At 39.7% G+C, this 15075-nt stretch overlaps 1 long non-coding RNA gene across 1 annotated transcript in view; it reads left to right on the forward strand.

The window, feature by feature from the left end:
- Nucleotides 1–15075, forward strand: part of LOC134737051 (uncharacterized) — a 345347-nt gene that overhangs the window by 69335 nt on the left and 260937 nt on the right. The window contains exon 2 of the long non-coding RNA XR_010121613.1: nucleotides 8712–8873. This is a non-coding gene — a long non-coding RNA (uncharacterized lncRNA). The remainder of the gene's footprint in view (nucleotides 1–8711; nucleotides 8874–15075) is intronic.

A 15075-nucleotide genomic window follows, 5' to 3' on the forward strand; every position in this document is an offset into this window, starting at 1 on the left:
ATAATCTGAAGGAGGAATTTAAAAACACATTTTCAAACATTTTATGTATCTTTCTGCACATGGGTCATTTAACAGCCAATTACACAAAATTCAAGCTTCCCAGGGAGTAAAACATCAGGGTTAAATAATTGTTTTGCTATGTTTGGATGGAGAAGAGGAAGAATTTGACAAGTTGAAGGATAAGAAAGTTGATTTTCCAAAGTATTAAAATAATATTCATCATTATCATCTCATTAAAAACGTAACAAAAGGGAAGAAGGTTTAAGAAAGAATGAAAATGGTGAATAATGAGCTGGAAAATGATTCTGTGGAGAAAACAGAAATAACAGAGATTGGCTTGCTTTTGGAAGAGATAGTGAAGGATATCTACCGTCTAGGAAGAGTTTTAGTCCCATAAAACTGAACAAGTTTTCTATCAGCAAAGGACAGAATAAGATGAAGAAAGCTTACACTAAGGCAAGAGAGATTGCAGTTGGATCTAATGAAGATCTTCAGGCCCGTAAAGGGCTCAAACTGAAATGGAATGTACAGAGAAATTGCGTGTGTTCTTTCCTTAGTGACCTTAAAGAAGAAAAGAGACAACTATTTGTTCTGAATTGTTTGCCTACATAAGGCAGAGACATGAACTGATTTTTGCAAGTCTCTTGAAGCTTAGCAATCTCTATTCCTTGATAGTTCATTTAATATTGTTTTCCTCTGAGACATGATACTATTTAATGGAAATTAACGTTTCCTATCTTGGCTAGCAGCATTACTGCCCCCAAAGTCCTCCCTTTGATAAATCTCAAAGTTAACCATTGACTTCTCCTTCTCCTTTAACACATCTGTGTCTGCTGCTCGACTGATCCACTGCAAATGGCTGTAACATTTAAAATGCTGGGCAAGTGCCATGGCCTATGCTACGCGTTGCTTTACACAGCTAAATTCTAATCCTCACAACAAACATTTGAGAGAGCCATTATCAATCCTTCACTAGATAGAATATAAATGAAGAAACGGGAGCTAAGAGGCTTGCTTAAGCTAAATATAGACGAAAAGCACAACTTTAAACACCAGTCTTTCTAATCCAAACTGTGCCCTCTTTGAACATGGCATGAGGTGAGAAAAAACTGGAAGCCATTTTTCTTAACTCCTAAATTCAGTAACTTTGAGGAAGTGACTTAGCCTTTCTAACCTCCATGTCCCTGTTAGTTTGGGACCTGGTTCTATTTTTGACTAGGTTATATAGAAGACTTCTGGAGAAGTGGAATGATAGATCAGTTTTTTTTGTTTTTTTTTGTTTGTTTGTTTTTTTCCAGATGGAGGCTGGCTCTATCGCCCAGGCTGGAGTGCAGTGGCGCGATATCGGCTCACTGCAAGCTCTGTCTCCTGGGTTCACGCCATTCTCCTGCCTCAGCCTCCCGAGTAGCTGGGACTACAGGCGCCCACCACCACGCCTGGCTACTTTTTTGTATTTTTAGTAGAGATGGGGTTTCACCATGTTAGCCAGGATGGTCTCGATCTCCTGACCTTGTGATCTGCCTGCCTCAGCCTCCCAAAGTGCTATACACTTACAAAGGTGTGAGCCACCACGTCCAGCTGATAGCTCAGTTTTTTAAACATACGAGATCTTGCTTGATCTCAAGTTCCTCAAGTTGACACACTTTTTCCACATGCACTTTTCCATGTGCACCTTCTGTGCAAATAACAAAGGAGGAAATCTAGTGCCCGAGAGAGAGGTCTCAGAGGTGGTTGGGGCTTTCCCTGTGTCCATCTTGTAGATAATCACTTTGGATTTCTGCATTCTACCTTATGGCCAGGGTGGCTGGTTGGCACTCTTTCCTATAAATAGCAGGAGCCAAAGAAAGGCTCTGGACAGAGAGGGGCTATGTATTTGTGACTACTGTTGAGCATATCACTTACAAATCTTAGAGCTCGGAGAATACTTGGAGATAAGCTAGTCCAGGGATGGCAAATATAGTTTATAATCCACCCCCAGTTGCTGGATTTGATTTCTTGGAAAACAGGGAGAAGGGCTTCAAGACTACATCCAGGCTCATGTCTGCCATGGTCATGAGGGAAAGGGAAAGCATTTGTGTATCAAAATTATCCTCCCTAAGGTACTCAAGTTTTCATTTTATAGACAAGACAACTACAATCTAGATAGGTTGTTGTCTTGGTCAATAAAGAGTCCAGGGAGATTAAGTGCAGCAAACTCCTCCATAATGCTATAAAGAATATTTGAACAGTTCAATTGCATAAAATGTAGAGCCTCATTATTGCAGGGATAATGTAAAACAACATTTTTTGGTCAGCCTACCAGTTGCTGTAGGAAAAAAGAAAAAAAACCTTGTTTAATTAACAGCTATATAGAAGCAGTCTGGTGATTATAAATAAATACATAGTGATCATTTCTATCTTTTCTCCCCCTCTCTACTGCAGAAGATAACATCAGCTCACCTCTTTTAGAATACGGGTTGGGAACCAATAGCCAATCACTTTGCATTCCACTTAGCATCATCATGGGGCACGCTATCATGGGCTTCATCGTATCTGGCGTTCTGCAAGGAGAACCACTCTAAGTGGTGATGAAGTGCAAGTGCACAGCTGTGGGAGCTTGGGGCTATAGACCACAGTGGCCCTCTGCAAGTACATCATCTCTGAGAAGATTCGGGTTTTATCTTAAAATTTACTGAACTTTAGATTTATTTAATAACATAACCAAGTTTGTTTTAATACAGTTCATTAGTATTAAATAAGATTAGCACTCTAGGAATAATAACAATTTCAGCTGACATTTCTTTATTCTGTGGCTTTATGTACACAGTGGCACATGGCTGTTGTGTTAGGGTTCTCCGGAAAAACAGAACCAATAGAATATCTCTATCTATCTATCTATCTATCTATCTATCTATCTATCTATCTATTTATCTATCTATTATCTATCTATCTATCTATCTATCTATCTATCTATCTATTATGGGAATTGGTTATTCACATGATTGTAGAGTCTGAGAAGTACCACCATCTGTGGTTTTCAAGCTGGAGAACCAGGAAAGCTGGTGATATAATTCAGTCTGAGTCCAAAGGCCTGAGAACCAGGATAACTGATGCTGTCACTCTCGGTTTGAGCCCAGGAACCAGGAGCCCTGATGTTGAGGGCAGGATAAGTTGGATGTCCTGGCTCAAGAAGAGAGATAATTTGCTTTTTCTCTGATTATTCTATTTGGGCCCTGAATGGATTGGATGATGCTCACCACATTGCTGAGAGCAGACCTGCTTTACTCAGTCTACTGATTCAAATGCTGATCTCATCTGGAAACGCTGTTACAGACACACCCAGAAACAACATTTTGCCAGCTATCTGGGCATCCCTTAGCCCAGCAAAGTTGTCTATAAAACTAAGCATCACAGCTATACACCAGTTTTATATACCCTGGGTTGAGAGTAATGGAAACAAGGAATTGCATAACTCAGCTAGTAAATTTTTAACAGATTTAAGCTAATGAAGTTTTGAAAGAGATTGGCTATTACTGTATACTTACCCTAGTTCCTTCTATTTCTTTTATCATCACTTTAATTCTCTTCATCCTAGAAAATGTTCACCTGGCCATTATAGCCATCATTTCCTTAAAAATAGCCTTTGTTCTAAAGCAGAATTCTATTTTCAGATAAAATGTGATGTGGAATTCCAGAGTAGAAAACAGATAAATGTGGGATGGAGTGAAGCAAGAAGGAAGCCCTATGTCCTAACTACCTCCCACTGTTTGTGACAGTCCCTTCTTTACTTCCTTAGAGGCCTGGGACTCTGATAATCACAAACAGTTTTCTTAAGGAATCTAGTTAGTTCTTAAAAACACACAACTGCTTCATTTTATTATTATTATTTTTTGTATACAGAGAAGCAAAATTCAACCCTTCCAACCTTCAGAAATTGAGAAAATAGATTATCTTTAGGTATTTGAAATTCTTTAAGAATTACTCTAATTGTATGTCTTTGCTTTAATAATGAGCAGAAATATTAATCAATAGTGTGTCCTTTGGAACTAACCCAAATGTCCATCAATGATAGACTGGATAAAGAAATCATGGCACATATACCCCATTGAATACTATGCAGCCATAAAAAAGGATGAGTTCATGTCCTTTGCAGGGACATGGATGAAGCTAGAAATCATAATCCTCAGCAAACTAACACAGGAACAGAAAACCAAATACCACATGTTCTCACTCATAAGCGGGAGTCGAACAGTGAGACTGTTCACATGGACACGATGAAAGGAACATCACACACTGGGGCCTGTCGGGAGGTGAGGGGCAAGGGGAGGGAGAGCGTTAGGACAAATCCCTAATGCGTGCAGGGCTTAAAACCTAGATGAGGGGTTGATAGGTTCAACAAACCATCATAGCGCATGTATAGCTATGTAACAAACCTGCATATTCTGCACATGTATCCCAAAACTTAAAGTAAAATTTAAAAAGTGTGTCTTATTATTTTTAGGTGTACTTATTTTAAAGCATACTGTTGTGCTTTATTTCTAAAATCACAGTGAGTGGAGAAGTAGATTAATACCCAGCAACCATGATAGGAGGAGGTTTGGACAATGAGGTCCTCATTTAGACACTGCCATCCTCTTGGGAGTAGCTCATTTTAATTTTGGTCAAAATTGTTAAGAAAATGTAAAACTGGCCTCAGAAGCCAAACCTATAATGCTCTTGGAAATATCACAACACAAAAGCTGCTTTTAATTTCTCTCCTTAAAACATCTCTGCTTTTCCATTTCTTCTATTTTGCTCCTTAATTATTATTTTGATTATGTGCTTATCAGGTTAAGCACCTTACAAGTATCTGTAGTAAGAATATGTTAATTGGTTCAGGGCTTCTCTTAAAATAATTGAAAGCATCTGCTTATTTGTTTTTCTTAGAAACTCAGCCTATGAATCAAACTGCTTCTACTGTAGAAAAAAAAAATATAAAATATATCTATATGTTTAGACTGAGTTATTGTCAAAATATATTAAATCCTTTTAGAAAATGCCAGAATTGAGTTCTTTTAGAATTCAGTGTCCTTGTATTGAATATTTCCTTTAATGTCTTTTATAGGATTACAGAACAAAGTTTCACTGATTAAGTTGCTTTCAGTATTTTTCTTTATTGACAACTCATATTTAAGTTGTAATATTTAGGGCTGTTATTACAAACTACATACCCTTGATGGATTGTTTACACAATTGTATTAAGATTAAATATTTTGACTTATGGCTCAATTTCTATTATTCTAGGGTAAAATTTTAGGGTAGTCAGACCAGAAATCAGGCAGACTTCTATGTCTTCTTTGTGAGAACACAGTTAATTACTTCTTCCTTTTTGTAAGGCCACGAGCCTGATAAGATATGAAGTTCCAGGCAAAAGTGTTTTCCAATAAAGCTTCTTTTATTCTGTACTACAATTATATCAAGTAATAACCAAATATTACCCCCACTGGTTTCTCAGCCCTCTGCAGGTGAGATTTCTCTCAAGTTTTGGCCGGTGACAGAGCCTTGTGTTCTAGCTTAAATAGATCAAAGAGTTTTCTCATTGTCCAGCTTTTTGCTTTTGTTTTGACCACAGCTTTCCTATGGCTGGGGCCACCCTTTATGCTTTTAACAAATAGAGATGATTGTCCTTTATAATATCTAATTTCAATTTTCTTTCTCTGAAAGGCAAGGTTTATCTTCTAACAGAAACATAACAGAGGAGTAAGTATGAGTAATTGACCAGGACAAGAGCAATGTTTAAGAATATTGCAGAACTGTCATGCTTTTATTCTTTTCCCCTTTTGTAATTTGGACGCATTATGTTATCTTTTGCAATGAAATGGCCAAGGCATTGTGGTCCTGTGGATTGGACGGTATTTGACAGTTTATCAAGTCCATCCCTTCCCAGGTGCAAAAAGCTTTGTCACATGGCTAACGATCAAAAGTCTGGCTCTGTAGGACTTTTCAGGGTTCTTTTGGTAGAGTAGTTGGTATGACAGTTACCAAATGCTTGTAAATCATATGGAGCAAATCAGAATATTGGAGAGAATAGACACCAAATGAGAACCTCCTGACATTTTTTGTGCCAGAACAAGGCTACGTGAATTGAGTAAAGGCCTTCCTTAAAACGATTTATAACAAAACAGGAAGTAGCTTCAGAGTGGCACCCGGAAGCCCATAACCAGGTATGTTGCCCTATTTAGAAATCATATTAGGACTGAAATGTGGGTATAATTATTATTGCTATTTTAAGAGAATTGCTCTTAGACATCCTTATAGAGGAACAAGAATTTTCTTTTGTGGCAATACAGAGCCTGAGAAAATGCAGTATGGTTTTATATCTATATAAACATATGTCATATATATAAAAACTCTATTGCTATTGCTTATCACTAATTATGCAGTTGGCTGTGGAAGGCTATGAGTCACTGAAATGAACAATTTGAACATATGCAATTGATCATTTTTACAACAGGACGAAAAAGCCATGCTATTTCTTGTTTGCTTTTAAAGAGATTGTGGGTAACACGTGTTCCATATCATCTGAGATTATACACAGGAAGAAGGTAAACTTATTAATTAAAAAAGTCTTGGAAAAGGAACTTGCAGCCTGCATTATGTTAGTAGTTGGTTGCTTTTTAAATACGAAAGAAAAAAGAGTAAATTATGTACTCCTGAAAATTTGATCTTTGTTCTTATGGGAAAATATGGCAAAACATAGAAACTGTTATGGCAAAACTTACTAGGATAAGGACTCCTCGCCTGGGGTTCAGGGAAGTGTTTGAAGATACATAAAAATATATCTTAGTGAAAAAAAGTAATTACGTTCTTTTTCTTAAAACTGCAAATAATCCTATAGTGCTTTGGTATTACATGATCGGTATTATTTTCATTATTCATATTAGGAGCTAGAGCCCTTTCATTTTGATTATGAATATTATTTTTTATATCAAGCCTAGCTAATGTAGATAATGTAGATAAGGAAAAATCTTGAGATAGATAGCTTAAATAATCCTCGGCTTTTTCTCATCACAGCATGATAGGACATAAAAATAAAGGGTTTCTTGTGTAATGTTCTTGCCAGTGGAAATACAAAGTTAGTGAACTTGAAGAAGCAGGATGTTTGGGTCCATTCTGAAATTACTGTTAGATCACAAGAATCATTTTTACTACATTTTGTGAGACTAAGACTCAATCAACAGAGAATAAAACTTTACTAGTAGTTAGACTTGTCCCATCTGAAACTTTTATATTCTGAAGCAAAAAAACCCATGTACATTAGAGATATCTTGGTGATAACATGTGTCCTAAAAGTGATGCTTTCATGCTTTAGGTTGGAGTAGAGGAAGAGAATGGAAGTGTGGCTTTTGTCAAAGGTTGATTTCCAACAGAGAGACATCTGTCTGCTGCTCACATCATCTATTGGATGCCTATTGTACTTAGAAAAAAAAATCCACACTTACAATAACTTACGTGGATATATGGTTAGATACATGTATTCTCTATTTCTGTAGTTTATGTTAGAGTTTTGGGGAAGAGGCTGGAGGCAGCCGCCCATGCTAGTTGTCAAAAAGTGGGAACTCAGCTCAAGATGTTTTTCACCTGTGTGAAGAAAACTTGCTGATACAGTATAAGGAAATGTTTGCAAGATTTTGTGTAGATGTGTTATGTGCATTTTTGTGGGGACAAGACCTGTACCTTTTATTAGACTCTCACAGAAGGCCATGGCTCCAAAAGTTGCAGGTTTTTCTGGTGTTTGAAGCAGGAAGTATAAGGTAACACCATCTTATTTCCTATATAAGGATTACTTGAAAACTCTGTGGAAAGATTTGAATAGAATTAGAACCAGATAAAGACATTTTCTATGCAATAGGAAAGTCTTTAAGATAAAGCTAAGTGGTTCATGTTATTATGATAAAATCTAATGTTAATCTATAAGTGACTTCTTTTTAGTATTAAAATAAATCCTTTTATCCCGAAAAAAGCAGAATCAGTTAAAAAAAGTAATTGCTATTGAAGCCTTTCTGTCCCCTGAGCTAGCTCAAGTGTGAGTCAATAACAGCTACAGACAGTAGCTGAGGCCTGATGCAACCTGAGTTTATTTTACTCTACTGTACTGGCCCAGGGAAGGAAAATCTGGTAATATTATTAGTAAAAACACTATTAAAGGGGGGATTAAGTTTGTAAACATAGCCAAGAGTACTTCCTTAGCATTTTTTTTCTGTTTAATTTGAAAACCTGATAAATAGAAAAATATGCTGGACTGTTGGGAATACAATAAAATAAACTCTTGGCCAGGTGCAGGGGCTCACACCTGTAATCCTAGCACTTTGGGAGGCCGAGGCAGGTGGATCACAAGATCAAGAGATCTAGACCATCCTGGCCAACATGGTGAAAACCTGGCTGTATTAAAAATACAAAAATTAGCTGGGCATGGTGGTGCGCGACTGTAGTCCCAGCTACTTGGGAGGCTGAGGCAGGAGAATCACTTGAACTCTGGAGGCGGAGGTTGCAGTGAGCCAAGATCACGCCGCTGTACTCCAGCCTGGTGACAGAGCGAGACTCCGTCTCAAAATAAAATAAAATAAACTCTTGTTGCATCCGATCTGAGCTGTACCAGACTTTTACTGGAGATACAGTGTTCACAATATATAATTGAATCGTAGTACCTTTTACAATTTTAGTTAGAGATTTTTAACTGTTATGTCTTTTAGTTGTCAGTTTTCCTCCACTGTTTTGGGAAACGTCATATTCTTATCTTGGAAGAGTAATCTCAAAATTGAAGCATCTTAGATCCAACAAGAATTAAAAGGATGGGATGTCCTTGCAGCCATCCAATAGAGTCAGAAGACTTTGGATTTTGGAGTCTGTGAGATGTGAGTTTAAATGCTGAGCTTGCTACTTGGTTTTTCAGCGTTCCTTTATGAATTTACTAACTCTTGGTCCAGTGTCAGTATTTAGCAGGGGATGGAATTCATGTCCTGCTTTGGTTTAATCCTAAGTACCCAATCCTGGTGAGACCGATAAGAAGAGCCAGGGGCTGTTATGGTCCTTATGCCTCTGACATGTTGTAGACTTTCCTTATGGTTCTTGTGCTATTCTTTGTGAGTTGTATGACCTTGGTTAAGCTACTTAACCTCTGAATCTCTGTTTCCTAGTTGTAAACTGAGGCTAATATCTACCTTTATAAGTCATTAGAAGAACTACGTATAATATATATTTAAACCCCTAGCACAGTGCTTGGCTTAAGTTGTGAACCATTTGGTTCTGACATTTGACATCTAGCTTCCTCTTGAACATCTTTAGGAACACAAAGGTCATTACTACATGAGAACACCTCTGCTGTTGTAGCTCAGTTCTCACTGATAATCAGTTATTGGTCCTCGTTTTGCATTCCCAGCAATAATAAGCTTAACTGCTCTTAGTATAATGAGTTTTACAACGTTTGAGGATGGACCTCATGTTTCCTCTTATAGATCTTATAGCCACAGTTTATCGAACTATTTATTGTAAGAGATTATCTCAAGGTCCTTTTCCCTTCTGGACGTAATTTAGAATATCAATTTCTCTTAACAGCCTGGCATCTAAAATAGGGTGCAACATTCTGGAAGTGGTATGAACAACATCAGCCCAGAATAGTTATTCCGTCATTGGCAAACTGGTCATTTCTAACCTTAGTTAGAAAATTTTATACTTCAAATCTTAGGGGTCTCAGTTTTCTCATTTATAAAATGAGTTGCTTAGAGCCAGGTGTGGAGCTAGCACCTGAACTCCTAGCTTCTCAAGAGGCTAAGGTGGGAGGATAAATTGAGCCCAGGAGTTTGAGGCTGCAGTGAGCTGTGACTGTGTCACTGCACTCCAGCCTGGGTGACAGAGCAAAACTCTGTCTCTTAAAAAAAAAGAGTTGTCTTGGCCGGGCGCTTTGGCTCATGCCTGTAATCCCAGCACTTTGGGAGGCCAAGGCGGGTGGATCACGAGGTCAGGAGATCGAGACCATCCTGGCTAACACGGTGAAACCCTGTCTCTACTAAAAATACAAAAAATTAGCCAGGCGTGGTGGCGGGTGCCTGTAGTCCCAGCTACTCGGGAGACTGAGGCAGGAGAATGGCATGAACCCGGGAGGCGGAGCTTGCAGTGAGCTGAGATCACGCCACTGCACTCCTGCCTTGGCGACAGAGTGAGACTCCTTCCCAAAAAAAGAAGAGTTGTTTCAATCAAACAACACATAGGATTGCATCTTGCTTTGAAATATAAAACTCAGTGTTACCCACATATGTTGATGTTATATTTCTTGGATATTAGAGCTCATGTTTAATTTTACTTAAGTATTTCTTTTTAATTGAGCATCTGCTTTGTGCTAAACCCAGTGAGCTGTAAAGGACAGAACTATTCCTCCTTAATGTGCTTATACTGCCTTAGCAATAAGACATAAAATAAAGAATATTATACAAAGAGGAGAAGTGTCTTGTCTTTTAGTCATTCGGCTTGCACACAATGCATAGTTTATATCTTTAACAAAAGTTAAAGTTATTATCAACAACAATAGTCTATCCATTAACAGATTAAAAACTGACATTGGAAATGGAAATGTCTTATAAAACTATGTCTGAGGCTCTTATCTGTGGAGAGCATGGAAGAAGCTGACCAGGGTACCTCTCCTTAGTGTTGTATTTTAGAGCTGAGTCTGAATTAAGAGTCACTGAGCACAGCCCTCCTGTTATTTCCTTGAGGTTGAGAACTCTCCCTCCTTTCTGAAATAGTATCAACACCAGATCAAAGACACAGTAGTCCTCTGAGACCCGGTCAATTTAACACTCAGCATTGTCTGGTAAACCACTCTCTTTTACTGTGGCTGGAGAATGTGGAAAGTTTTTCAGCAACCTCTTACACTGTGAACTTCAGGCCCTGCTCAGATGTGGTGTTTCTTATTCCTCATGCCTAATACTGTTAGGGACATTCATAGGCAGAAATGGTTAAGGGGAACTTGTGTCTCAACAACAAATGAGAGACTGGTAAAAATGATCCGAACAACAATGAAAAAAAAAATCAATTGCCCTTATTTTTTTTCTTTTCAAAAAGTGAAAGCCGTGTTTGCTTTGAGATGAAACATTTGAGAAGCTTTTCTTCTTTAGGTGATTCCATCCCTCCTCGGCCTCAGCAGGTTCCTGCTTGGAAGTAAAGAACCAAAGAGAAGGCAGGGAGCAAGGAACTGCCTTTTCCAAGGAGACCCAGGCTGCTTGGCACCTGCGCCTGCAGAGACTCTTATCCACCTGCTGCCCCAGGCCTTGCCTAACTGGAGGGGCCAACACTATCTGTCTGCCTCAAGAGGGGATCAGGGCAGAGTCCTCACATTTTTTATGAGAAAAACGTCCCTTAGCATGTCTGGAATATTTTTTCTCTAGGCTTTTTCCAACTTGAGCTCATTTTGCTCTAATTATTCTGGCCTATATGTTTCTGCATCTGTCTATTCTGATAAGAGGGATATGTGTGTGTGTGCGTGTATGTGTGTGTGTGTGGTGTGTGTGTATGTGAGTGTTTTGTGTTCCTCTTTTTGCCATAGTGTAGCTGCTTAAAAGCTACAGATAAACAGGCTATTCAACACTAAGCTAGGGTAATCATAGACAACATGGGGTGACCTCAAAAGGTTTAATTCTGCCTTTTGTTTGAAAGGCAGAGAACTTGAAAGAGCAAGTGTATCTCAGCATGACGGGAGAGGATCCCAGTTCACACTAAATAGTTCCTTCTCTGCAGGCAGATTTGTGAGCCTCACAGTGTCTGCCGTTTATTGGGACAAGCCCTTTAAAATCCCTCCTCTCTCTTCTATCATGGTCTATTTAAGGCTGTTATCTTCCAAATGGCATCCTCTCATGAGCAGTTAAATTTGCCCTACTGTGCCAGCAGATATTTTACAAGTCCATAATTAAGAAACTTGGTTTTATATGGGTCCTATAAGGTCTGTTTGTCAATTCTGCAGATAAACACTTCTACCCTGGAGATATCCCAGTGACAGGAGCCATATGTATGTCATCACATCCAGATAAATGTCTAATGTCACTTGGTTATTAGCCTGATTTAATACCCAGCTTTACCCTTATTACCACGTCACAATTTATGGCATGCCAATTATGTGCCAGGCTCAAACAAAATTGAAATTGTATTCAAATGGTGAACTCTTAAAATGTATCATGAAGTCAAGTAAGTTGTTGAAGCCAATGTCCAAATAATTTCATTGAAAAACTTTTATGTAAGGAAAGTAGTTTAATTTTGGTAATGTTTGATCTGAATGATACAGATTGACTTTGTGAAATAAATTCACTGGTTCATTGATCAATGCCTCAATTCGCTTAGCATAGACAGGCCAGATATTGTCAAGGCCTTCAAGTGTTATGCTGGGACATGGGGGTCCTGTGATATGTAGTAAGCCTAGCTACGAAATCCAAGACTAGAAGTCCAGGTAAGGGGGAGGTATCTGGCAGACATGTCAGGTTGTGAGAAAATGTCAAGTTGAAGGAGGGAAGTTCAGGTAGGGAGTAGTGCTGAGACCCATGCAGGCAGGATCCACAGTCAGGGATGTTTGGCTCAGCAGAGGAGGCAGGAGGGGTCAAGTTTGAGTTGAGATCCGAGGCAGACAGCTTACTTCTTGTTCAGTTGGCAGGATGTGGGTAGTCCTACGTCTACACATGTGTCATAGTCAGAAGAAAATCAGAGGCCTGTGTATGGGCTTTGTCCCTAAACAATAAGTGAAAGGGATATTGTAATAGTAGGATGACTTCCTAATTGGGACCCAGAGGGGAAAGACTTCAGTGACGGTGGTCACCAAGTATGCTCTCCATCTGCTGGACACCTTGGTACTTCTACTGGGGGAGGGAGTCTCTTCAGGGCTCTGCTCTCAGCTTGTAATCTTACTGCTCCCTTTTGCAGTTTGCTTTTTTTTTTTTTTCTCGAGACAGAGTCCCACTCTGTGGCCCAGGCTGGAGTGCAGTGGCACAATCTCGGCTCACTGCAACCTCTGCCTCCCGGGTTCAAGTCATTCTCTTGCCTCAGCCTCCCAAGCAGCTGGGATTACAGGCACCCGCCACCATGCCCAGCTAATTTTTGTATTTTTAGTAGAGACGGGGTTTCACCATGTTGGCCAGGCTGGTCTTGAACTCTTGACCTCAGGTGATCCACCCACCTCGGCCTCCCAAAGTGCTGGGATTACAGGCATGAGCCACCACGCCCAGCCCAGCTTGCTTCTTTTGATATCCACATTCTGTCTTCTCTGCAATATCTGTTTCCCTATAAACAACCTCAGAATTCCCCTATCTTAATAAATAAAAATGCCCCTTGTGTCTTACTTCATTCAGGCTGCTATAACAAACTGCCTTAGCCTGGGGTGGCTTATAGACAACAGTAATGTGTGTCTCAGAATTCTGGAGGCAGAGAAGTCCAAATGAAGGTGTGAAGGTGTGGGCAGATGGCACCTTCTTGCTGCAGTGTCCTCACATGGTGAAAGGGCCTATGAGCTCCTTTGGCCCTCTTTAATAAGGACACTTAGTCCATTTATGAGAGCTCCAGCCTCATGATCTAATCATCTCCAAAGGCTTCGCCTCTTGATGCTGTCACATCGGGAATTAGGTTTCAACATATGAATTTTGAGGGAAGACAAACATTCAGAAGTTAGTACCTTGATTATGCTTTCATATTAAGCTATCTTGTATTTCTCTTGCTTTTGCTGTTTAGCACAAACCCCCCCCCAAAGTTTGGTTTATGTTCATTGTTTCCTTTCATTACTACTCACACATTCAGTCCTGCACAGTCCATCTTCCTGCACCCTCTTAGCTTCTGGAATTCTTCTCTTGTGGTCACCAACCCACCCATAATCACCAAATTTAGAGTCTTTCCTCGTCCCAATTCTCCTTATCCTATCTGCTGCTTTGCTTCTGAGGCTGTAGGTAATGCCTTCCTAGTTTAAGCTCCCTTCCCTGGCCACTTCAGGGATTCTGAATGATGTCCTTGCCTTTCTTCTCTGGCTGTATCTTTTCTCCCTTCCCTTGCCTTTGTTTGCAGCGCTAATGTGGGTCATTTTAAGACACAACTGGCTGGGTGTGGTGGCCCACGCCTGTAATCCCAGCACTTTGAGAGGCTGAGGCAGGCAGATCACTTGTGGTCAGGAGTTTGAGACCAGCCTGGCCAACATGGTGAAAACCTATCTCTACTAAAAATACAAAAATTAGCCAGGCGTGGTGGCACATGCGTGTAGTCCCAGCTACTCAGGAGGCTGAGGCAGGAGAATCACTTGAACCCGAGAAGCGGAGGTTGCAGTGAGCCGAGATTGCATCACTGCACTCCAGCCTGGGCAACAGAGCAAGACTCCGCCTCAAAAAAAAAAAAAAAAAAAAAGACACAAGACACAACCTTTGGCATTCTCTCTTTCTGCTCTTGGTGAGCCCTCTTCCCTTCAGTGCCATGATTCCCTCTTCACAATCTCTATTTCTGGTCCTTACTTTCAGTTTTAGTTCTCAAAGCTTGTTTTCTACAAACCATATTTATGTAAATGTCTACTTGTAACTTAGAGTTAGTATACTTACAATTAAAATCTCTTTCTTCCCTCCTTTTCACCTCATGTACTAGTCGGTTTTCATGCTGTTAATAAAGACATACCCGAGACTGGGTAGTTTATAAAGGAAAGAGGTTAAATTGACTCACAGTTCCACATGGCTAGGGAGGCCTTATAATCACGGCAGAAGGCAAAGGAGATGCAAAGTCACATCTTACATGGCAGCAGGCAAGGGAGCATGTGCAGGGGAACTCCTCTTTATAAAACCATCAGATCTCGTGAGACTTATTCGTTATAACAAGAATAGTACAGGAAAGACCCACCACCATGATTCAATTACCTCCCACCAGGCCTCTCCCACAACATGTGGGAATTATGGAAGCTACAATTCAAGATGAGATTTGGGTGGGGACACAGCCAAACCATATCACCCCTGTTTTCCTTTCTGATGTTTATTGTGTTCCCAGCATCAATACTTCCCTAGGTACCAAGACTCAAAGCCTTGAAGTCAGCTTTTCTTTCTTTTCCTTGCTTCCCAC

The sequence above is a fragment of the Symphalangus syndactylus genome, chromosome 6 (genome assembly GCF_028878055.3).
Source record: "Symphalangus syndactylus isolate Jambi chromosome 6, NHGRI_mSymSyn1-v2.1_pri, whole genome shotgun sequence".
NCBI lineage: Eukaryota > Metazoa > Chordata > Mammalia > Primates > Hylobatidae > Symphalangus > Symphalangus syndactylus.